This window comes from Corapipo altera, unplaced genomic scaffold (assembly GCF_003945725.1).
Source record: "Corapipo altera isolate COAL_440 unplaced genomic scaffold, ASM394572v1 239, whole genome shotgun sequence".
NCBI lineage: Eukaryota > Metazoa > Chordata > Aves > Passeriformes > Pipridae > Corapipo > Corapipo altera.
This window is the reverse complement of record NW_020884938.1, coordinates 1,155,084-1,164,994: the sequence shown is the minus strand read 5'-3', so window position 1 is coordinate 1,164,994 and position 9,911 is coordinate 1,155,084. Positions and strand designations below refer to the sequence as shown.

General features: G+C 41.5%; 1 protein-coding gene across 1 annotated transcript in view; it reads left to right on the top strand.

Annotated features, from left to right (window-relative positions):
- Nucleotides 1–9,911, top strand: part of ARHGAP8 (Rho GTPase activating protein 8) — a 60,574-nt gene that overhangs the window by 413 nt on the left and 50,250 nt on the right. The gene's annotated exons all lie outside the window — the stretch shown is intronic.

The following is a 9,911-nucleotide window of genomic DNA, read 5'->3' as shown; positions in this document are numbered from 1 at the left end:
CAGGGATACAGGGATCCGCACAGGGATACAGGGATCCGCACAGGGATCCGTCAGACTGAGCGCTGCCGTGCTTCTCCTGAGAGCAACCTGTTGGGCTGCCCTTTTGCTCTAACCCTAATCGCCTTTTTTGGGGGGTGAAAGGTGCCCTGTCTAAAGGGGAACCAACCAGTCGGCTGGTCTGGGATCCCCCCGCATTTTGCCCCTTCGGGCGCCGGCCGTACCGAGCTCACAGAGTTTTGGTGGGTCCTTTCTGCAGGACACCTTCATTGTTACCTTTTCCCACAACAATATGATTCTTTTCCCGCAATAATATGATTCAAAGGTCGTAAGGAGACAGGTTTATACTGCAACAGGTTTTATGCCGGGCTATTACTTTTTACACCGCTGTTCACAACCCCTGTCTGGGAAGGGAGTCGGGGTTATCTGCACAAGGATATGACTCAGCTGAATAGGATTCTCTGCGCTCAGAACACGTGAAATAGTTTCCCGGGTTTGACGGTGGGTGAGTGGAGTTGCAGTCTTGTGCATATCCCCGCCGACTTCGTGGGAGAACTTCATGGGAAACTTCTGCACGTGACTTCTTTTGCAGAAGTGGAGCTTGTAACAATGTGAAACCCCAGGAGAAACAGAAAAAGGGGTGACAATTACCATTGTCTGGATATGATACGAGTTGTCAGGAAATGATACAAATTGAGAATGTTGCGATTCCACTCCGTAAGCCATAAAATAGCTCTTGAGGAACATCTCTAGCAATGTATTCGTGTGCTGTGCTCTCAGGGTTTTATTTCCTCCTCTTTGTTACCAGTCCCTTGAAAATGAATTCCTCTTCGCCCTCATTATAATAGATATTTAGTTAGTTTATTCAGATAGATATGTAGTTAGTTCAGCACTCTTTCTACATGTGTTGCATCATATATTTGGCATGTAGTTAAAATCCATATCGCTGTGTGTGTGCATAAGGGGCTGAATTTATGTTATATATGGAACCTGTCCAGGTGTCTGAGCAATAACCTTGTTGCTTTGTCGCAAGTTTTCCAGGCAGAAGGTGACACAAGGTTTAGTTAAGGCCGGTTTAACTCCTGGGGGGAGGCTGTGAGTACCCGCTGGAACCGGTTCCTCTTGTTTGCTGCCATTAGCATTCCTGCAATTCCTCCCGTCCAGCCCCCCTTCCCAAGACACCCTGGTAGAAGGCCACCAACAAGCTGACGCCCTTCAGGGCAGACAAAGGAGGCTAAGCCTCTCTTCCCGCACTTGCCCAGCAGGGAAGCAGCCCATTCCCGGTTAGATGCCTTTTCCCTTCCCGCGGGGGTGGCTGAGGGCACAGCCGGCAGTTCCCCTGTGTGTTGGGTTGATGGCTTTGCTGGGCATTTGGCGTTCTTATTTTTCTTTCTGACACCGAGGGGCTATTGGCCTGTTAGAGCTCAGCTTCTCATCTGGGCTTCTGTAAGCCCAGCCTAGGCTGGACACAGGAGTAAAGCTCCTCACGGAACAGGAGGCAGGGCCACCGAAGGGAGGAGCCTTATTTCGGGCACTGAAGCCTCTCCCGAGGAGGTGTGACCTGCTCTGGGGAGGGGTTTTGACATCCAAGTGTGATTTTTGCCACTGAGGTGCTACAGACCTTCATGTGCTGCCTGAAAGGGCACTTCATCTTAGCCTCAAATCTTGCTGCTTGCCGAGAGTTCTCTGAACAGAGCCGGGTCAGTCAGTGATGTTTCTGCAACCCAAGAAATCTTATTTTAAAGTTGCTTTTACACAAATCACTTATTTCAGTGCCTTCAGACAAAAATATGCATGAATGCCAGGTGGCACTTCAATAAAGTGCAACGAGTTCCCTGCATGACTTTATTCATTGTTATAGCAGGAATTCAAAAAGTAAATAAACATGGGGAGATGTAAACTGTATTTTTAAAGTTCTGCTGGACTGAATAAATGTTTAATAGTAGCTCTGCCGGGGGAAGTGTGTTAACAGTATTTTTTGTACTCCCCTATGAACTCTAAAGCTTTTTTTTTCCTTTAAAGAATATTCATAGAGCCATGAAGTCATTGTGTGACTGGGCTGAGTGAGTATTCCGCATTCTTATGTGGATATTGGGTTTTATTGGTTTTAAATTGAACAGGGTTTTTTTTTTCAGATAAATTGCTCAGAGTCAATGCAGTCCTTGGTGTAAAGGGTTTGTGCATAGTAAGGCTGTGTTTGTGCTGTGCTGACTGCACTGATTTAATTTGGAAATTCAGATACAACAGAAATTGTTTAGGAGGCATTGTGTTATTAAAACTATAACTCTCGTTTTATTTCAAATTGATTTTTAATTAAAATTGCAAATGTTTGTGGTAGACGTTTGTTTGCTTTTGTTTGTTTTTGTCGTTGTTTTAATGAACTTTAGCATTATAAATGTAGGTTAAAGATTGTCACCTTGCAGATAATACATCCAGGAATGAAGAGATCAGGTTAGGATTTATATAAGATTTTTATTTTTTTTTTTAAAGGCTGTAAAATTTTTCACGAAAAAACAGGCTACATGGACAGTATAAAAATTTTAATGACAAAATAAATACAGAAAAAAATGTAGACACTTGGAAAATGTAAAATCTTACCAGTTTTAATGGACACTCCCACGAAACTCCCCCCAAAGAAACAGGAAAGGAAACCTCTGGTATATGTGGGTAAAAGCACTGATGGTGGGAAAGTTTGAATCAGCAATGTTTAAGAATGAAAAGGACTGAAGGTGCAGAGTAGCTGAAAAATAATGCCAGAAGACCTTTATTTTAGCAACATTACTATAATAAGGCCCAAGTTCAGTTGTATGTATACACTGTTCAAGCCTGACAACTCAGTTGGTGCCTTTTCAAGGAGACAATTATCCAAAAAGCTTTCTTTGCATCAGATGAGAGCCTGGCAGTTGGTATTACCAGTATACTACAGAGCAGCTTAGTTGAACCATCAAATTTTCCCTGACCCTGACTAAAACAAGCTCTTTTCTTGTAAAATATAAGGCATTTAAAAAGGAGAATGAAATCTAATAATTGACTTATAATATCTGATTTAAGAAACAACAACATTGGAGGGAAGAAAAACTAAAGAAGAAATGATTATTTCTTCTCTGCTTCTGCTGGAAGTCTTGCTTTGTTCATACTTACTGAATCTTTCATTCTTTGCTACTGAATTCACTTGATTTGATACTGATGCAATCCATATTCCTTGAGAGTTTTTCTCCTCTTCTGGCTCACTCTGTTTTTTTGGAGATGTAACCTTTGATCTGTGGTGACAATATTTTTCATGGCACGTTCAAACAGATGGGGAATAAGTAGCATGAGCTGACAAACCTGTAAGAAATAACAATCTCCTAATCATGCAAATACAGGATGTGATGGGCCAAAACCTGCATTTGTAAGGAATTTTGAGTCCTGTGAGCGCTGCAGGTGCCTTGGGAACCAAGAACAACCTGCCCAATGCCAGGCACTCAGCACGGATTTCCAGCTGTTATTTGGGTTTTCCTGTAGGCTGGTGGCTCTACTCAGTTTCCTTTTATCCCCAAGCCCATCCCTTATCTCAGTCTGGTCTCTGTACTTCAGGGTGTTTAAAGAGCAAAGCACTTCTCTCTGTATATAGATAAATGGTTTTGGGGAAAAGCAAACATATAGAGGTATTTCCTTAAGCTATTTTTTTCATGCTTTCAAACTAGTCCAAATGTAAGGATAATATTTGTGTCTTCACCATCCAGGGCTCACAGCAGGTCTGCCAGTCAAAGGGAGCAAGGCAGGATCAGCTCTCCTGAGGGGAACTGTTCTCTTCATGGTACTTGTGTTTGCCCCACGGCAAATTTACAGGTACTGTTCAGATCCTCTAAGGGAGATGTTTTCTCTAATGGCTTGCAAAGTATTTAATTGGCTGAAGTGAAAATGGATTCCAGATCATCCATATGAGGTTTGAGAGCATCCCTCCTCCTGTTCCTTGCCTGCAAACCTTGGTGCTGTGGCACATCCACTGGGTCACCTGACTAGAGGAAAGGACAATCATTTCATGAGAAGTAAACTGTTCTCCTTCAGAGCATGCTCTCCTGTGCAAAAGCTGGAATTGCATGGAAAGAAAAAATACTGTCCTGAGTCTGTGATTAAAAACATGTCTTTGCACACATGAACAAGCACCTAAAATTCCCATTGCTAAGGCAAACTCACCTCTGGAATTCCTGAAGATTTGCATGTTAGGCTTAGGAAGGGCATTGATACTCCTGTGACAAACTCAGTGCCTTTGGATGCATAAATAAACTTCCAATTTTTAAAACACATTATAATTCTATTGTGGGATGTCACTGTGACCCCGGTGTAGGTCGTCATAAAGGCTGAATCTCAAGGTGAGCTGGATGAGCCCCTGTGCCTTGACATGTTGGAATAACAGATAGGAATTGTAGGTTGCTACTTCTGAGGCCAAGCAGGGGAAGAGAATGTAGCAGCTGACGTGCTGATAGAAAAAGAAATGGTGAGACAGAACAATCTCGGGTTTCATTTCAAGCTACATTAGTGGACACAGATTTTTCTGCTTATTATCCCCTGTTGGGACTCATTCAGCTTCTCTCATATCTCATCTCCAGTCTCTTTATCTTGTTCAGATTCCATTTCTTTCACTTAGCCTTCTCAGTAACCTTTCCTGAACTCTCATCTTTTGAGGCTGGAAAATTTGAGCCCACAAAAAAAGTTGTGAAGAACTAAAAATAGGATCTCAGGCTTGGAAGCTCGGGTGATACCAACCAGGCTGTGCTACCAACCCTGCCCATAGCAGAGAAAATCCCCTGCAGTGTAACTTCATTGCCCTTCAGCAATATCTGCCCTAAGGCCTTTTGCTGTGATTTGTTAGTTCTGGAGATACCTTTTATCCTTTTTTTTACATTAATACATTCTGGGAATACTTCTTTTAACTGTAAATTCTTAGCAGAGGCTGCAGCTGACTTTGTGTGCTGGGTAGTGCTTGTGTTTCACTAGTTTTTTTCTAACTTTGAAATTAAGCCTGAAGAGGAGCTTGGGGCTTTCTCTTCCACATGGCTCACACAACCAGCAGGCTTTGGGAATTCCCACTGTCTTTGGGAATGATGCTGCAGGACCCTGGTGATAAAGCTGAACATCAGGAAGAACATCCACCAGGAATTAGTTGTCCTGTGACACACAGTGACATTTCCTGACAAAGTGGCAGCACAGTGCAGCGAAGATAAAAAGTTACAGCATATACCAAGTTTCTGCAGGTAGACACTCTAAAACAAACAAACAAAAGATTAAACTAAGCCTTAAACTCATTACAGAGTTCTCAGGCATTTGCAATCCCTGGGTGGGGATTTTGCTGGCCATGCCAGGCTCACACCAGGCCATGGTGAGCATGGAAAACTTGGGCTAGATGTGAAACAGGTGCACAGGCAGGGTTGTTTACAAGGAAATAGGTCTTTTTCCCCCCTCCCTGAGTCTCCAAGGAAGAATCTCAGTAAATGTCCACATCTTCTTAGTACTCTCCTGGTATATGATCTACAATATCCTTGTTTTTCCTGATGCTGCACTCTCACATACATGTGTGTCTACCAAAATTTTGCCACTGAGATGTCTACTAGGACCTGTAGAGCCACCTCTGGGTGAACAGGGAAGAAAATGTATTACATATTATTTATTAGATCACTGAATATAAGGTCTATAAATGCACAGCAATGTGCACCCTGAGAATCCAGTGTATTGGGTGCTCCATCCTGAAATACTTCTTGATGTCTTTTATCACACAGCTGAGAAGAACCAGAGAAAATTCAGAACCTAAACTTGGTGAGTCTGTTCTTATTTTTAAGACATTGAATTATTATGGAAGAATGCACTGGCTGCCATACAAGGAATTGAAAAGACTAAGGTGTGTTTGCTCACAGACTTTACAAATCCATCTTTACTACTTTTGTTCAGTATTTTAATCTACCATGTGAGACAGGAAAAAGCAAAAAATTTGTTTGCTGTATACATAATCTTTTATGTGTTTACACATACTAAATATAGAAATGAATTGAAACAACGAGAGAAGTCAAGAGTTTTATGGGTTTTTTAATCTAAATCTTGCTCTCTCATGTGGTGAATTTTGCTGATGAAAGTCTATAGTGCCAGGCAAGGTTCCACTTTTGGAAGCTGCCCCAGGCTTAAAAAGTCACTTGCTGGAAGCTTGAGTTTGAGGTTGAAATTCAGGAGTTTGGCACGTTCCCTACAAAGCTGCCTTTGAACAAAGCCTGTGCAATAAGGGCTGATTTCTGTAGCTTCAGAGAATCCTGGTGCTCCTGGAAGCTTGGTTATCTCCATTTTCAACATGTGGGAGCACAGAAACCACAGTGGCTTTAGCTTTGAACCTCAGTTTGATATCACACAATATTCTGAGTCAGAAGGAGCCCACAGGGATCAAGCCCAGCTCTGAAGTGAATGGCCTGTGATTCTGATCCCAATCTTTCAGAACAGCTGTGCTCTTTTGCATGGATGTAGCACTTACCGGATGAAATGGGAACTAAAAGGTCTCTTTTCTGAAAGATATTCCATTGGTTTGGGCTTCTGGGGTTTGCACCCTGTGTTTCAGGAGCTGAGAACTGGCAGCTTCAACCTACTTGTTGCAGGTTGGCTGGGATTGTGTTCAGGGTGGGATGGGGTGGAATGGGATGCTGGATGGGATGCTGAAGCTGGGTGCTGGAAGGGTGACTTGCCACGGAAGGTGGATAATTCTTGAGGGTTTTTGGCAAAAACAATGATCCTGTGCTTGGCAGGAAAATGCCTGACAACACAGGAGTGAGATCCTCTCCCAGCTCAGCCGAGGTCAGCAGGAGTTGCAAGTTCAGTGTGAGTTGGGCAGGGAATCTCACTCTGGGTCTGCATGAAGCCATCAACCCTGGAGGCAAGTTTTCATTTGAGTCTCTGAGGCCAGAAATAACCTTTTGAGGCCTCAAGGTTTAATATCATCTTCCCTGCTCTGGTATGTCCGCTCTGTCTCCTTTATTTGGTTTTTTGATCTTGCCTAATGGTAGGAAAATTCTTTTGTGACAGTGTTCAGGTAGCAGAGTAAATTGTGGCTCTGCTTGTTTGTCTCTGCATCTGGATTTATTATACATCCAGCTTTGCTTGACAGAAAGATTAAGCAGACTTGACAAACTCACAGTTGTAACCTTATCTTTGCAGTCAGAAGTGGTACAAGTCAGGATAAAAGATATGTTATTAAGACCTGCAGAGGAAAATACTGCAGGAAAAAAATGAAAAGGAAAGAAATTAAATTTTTGTGCTTGATTTGACATCTGTCTTTGCAAGCAGAGCTTGGAGTGCTGGATGTTGGTGGTGTACAAATGCCAGTGATGTAGATCTCTCTTTTATAAACCTTAAGATTAATTCTGGGTGTGGTGGCCTCATTGATTGTTTACTGTGACCTGGTGACATCCCATGTATAAATGTGTAATTATTTGATGCACTTAAAATAGAAAAAAACCCTGCAATCTAGTGATTTTTAAGTAAGTAGTTGTAATTAGCTCCACATGTTGCGTTTCTTGTTTCATCTGACAAACTGGTGACTTTTCTCATCCCTTACCTTTTTTGTCACTTAAAAAAGGATTCTCTCCCTTCTGCTAAAATCCCAAGCAAAGAAACTGGTTGTTTGTTGGGAAATTTGTGAAGATATCCAAGTATAGAATGGTACAAACTAGGAACCATTAAAAGTAACAACTGAAAGAAAGAAATTGTAAACTTGGGAAAACCTTATCCTTAATTTCTTATAGTTACTTTTGCTCTTATTTGTGCCCACAGTAGCTACAGGTTTGGGATGGAAATGTCATTTTAATCATTAGATGCCTTTGAATGGTTAAAATAGCTTCAAACCCAGCTGTAAACAAGGTAGGGTCCAGTTATTATAAATGACACTATTATAAATTCACCTTCAGGGGCTTTTTTGTGTCCTATCTCTCTCTTTCTTTCTTTCTTTCCCAGCAGACAGGAAGCGGCTCTGGAGCCAAATGATATTTATCTGCCCTTGGGATAAATTACTGGCCATTTTAAAATCAAATGCCCTAATAGGGCTGTATATCCCTTTTAAACTGAGGCATGGCAGGTGGCTTTCAGGGGGGTGATCTTAATACGTAAGTAAAAGTGAAGAGAAAAAGCTAAAATCCATGTTTGGAAAGAGGCAGAATATGCTGCCCAGTGCTTTGTTGCACTGACAGAATTCTCAAAGTTTGTGCTGAAGTGTGTCACTGTTCCTGAACATTAACCTGGTATGCAGTGTGCAAGATTGGAGGGGGTTTTGTCTGCTTTGGTTTGGGTTTTGTTGTTTTGGGCTTTTTTTTGTGTGTGTGGGGTGGGTGCTGTATAATTTAATTGACTCTCTGAGAGGCTGCAAGGCTTCTTCATCCTGGCCTTGAATTCTTTCCTTGGTTTGGCATCTAAGCAGCTTCTAAAAAAAAAAAAATAAAGCTGGCTTAGTAGTACTTATTCTGGCTGTTTCCTGTGGCATTTATTGGTTATGGCACATAATAATAACAAAGGCAGCACACACACTAATCACTCTGAAGAAATGCTGTTTTTCTTGCTGACTACATTGGTAAAAGCAATTGTGTGATGTAGCATTTCTGTGTGTCCACATCCTTGGGAAGGGTGTAAATGTTGTTCAAGGGAAAATAGGGGGTTATTGAAAAGGTTAAATTTGGAATTTTGGCAGCTAGAAGAGAAGAGCCTCACCTGATGACCTTATTTATTACTGATCATTGCATTAATGACTGATTTGTATGTTCCTCTTTGCTACATGGCCCTGCAGTTTTCCACAGATGACTTGTGGTGTCCTTATCTCTTTGCTTTTTTCCTCAAACTCTGCACTCTTATGTTTATATATTGCTTATTAAATATTTATTAAACATATCAAAGGGAATATTGTTGGAAGGTGCATAATATGATAAGTTGCTGGGTACACAAGCTTTTCTTTCAGGTCACCTGAAGGGCTTGAGTGCCTGAAAAACCTAGGGTTTGGTTTTGTTGTTTTTTTTTTTTAAACCCAGCTACATTCTTTGATTTAATAAAAACCCTTAAGATGACTTGCTTGAATTCAGACCTTTGTGTTGCTTCTGTTGTAATAGTGATAACACTATGGACTATAGCAACACCAAAGGCTGCTTCAAAATGTCAATAATATCAAATGTCTGGGTTTCCCATTTCTTGATGCTCTGACAGAGAAGAATGATGAATAAGCCACATGGCCTTATTAGGTGATAGCACAGGTTTAAGGACATGTGTCTGTACACCTGTATCTTTAGATTTGTGTAACAACCAACATATGTGTCTTTGAAAGCTGGCAAACAGCTGGATACCAGTGTTGCCGAGTGCCTCTGAGGGGCCAACGTGCATCATTCCTGCATTCCCATGCCTGGGAAATAGGATTTATTATTTTCCACGTGATAGAACTTCTGATTCTGTCCTGTTTGGGGGTGCAGTTAAAGGCAGAAAGGTGCAACAACAACAAGTGATTTTACATGACAGTAGGGAATTGGCAAGGGTTCTTTTGAAGTTGACTTTTGTTGAAGTATGGAAAAGGTCTGATAGCAGAATCCAGTTAATAATAAGTCATCATTTCAGCTACTCTGCTACTGCTATTGCTTAGTCTTTTTTGCCACAGTCTTTTACCTAAGAACTGCTCTGTAATGTGTGTAAATAGAGACAAACACCTCTGGATAAGGTGGTGAGGTTTTCAAGGTAGAAGCCTTTATAATGAAGCGGCGGTTCCACAATAATTTTTCCCAATTTTTATTATATATTATTATATTATTGTACATGCAAGCAATAAAAATTTGATCCAGATCATGCAGCGATGCACAATCCCATTTCTGTCAATTTAGCCAAAGGACACTGAGGCAGCAAAACAAGCATAAATCCCCATTTATGTCAGC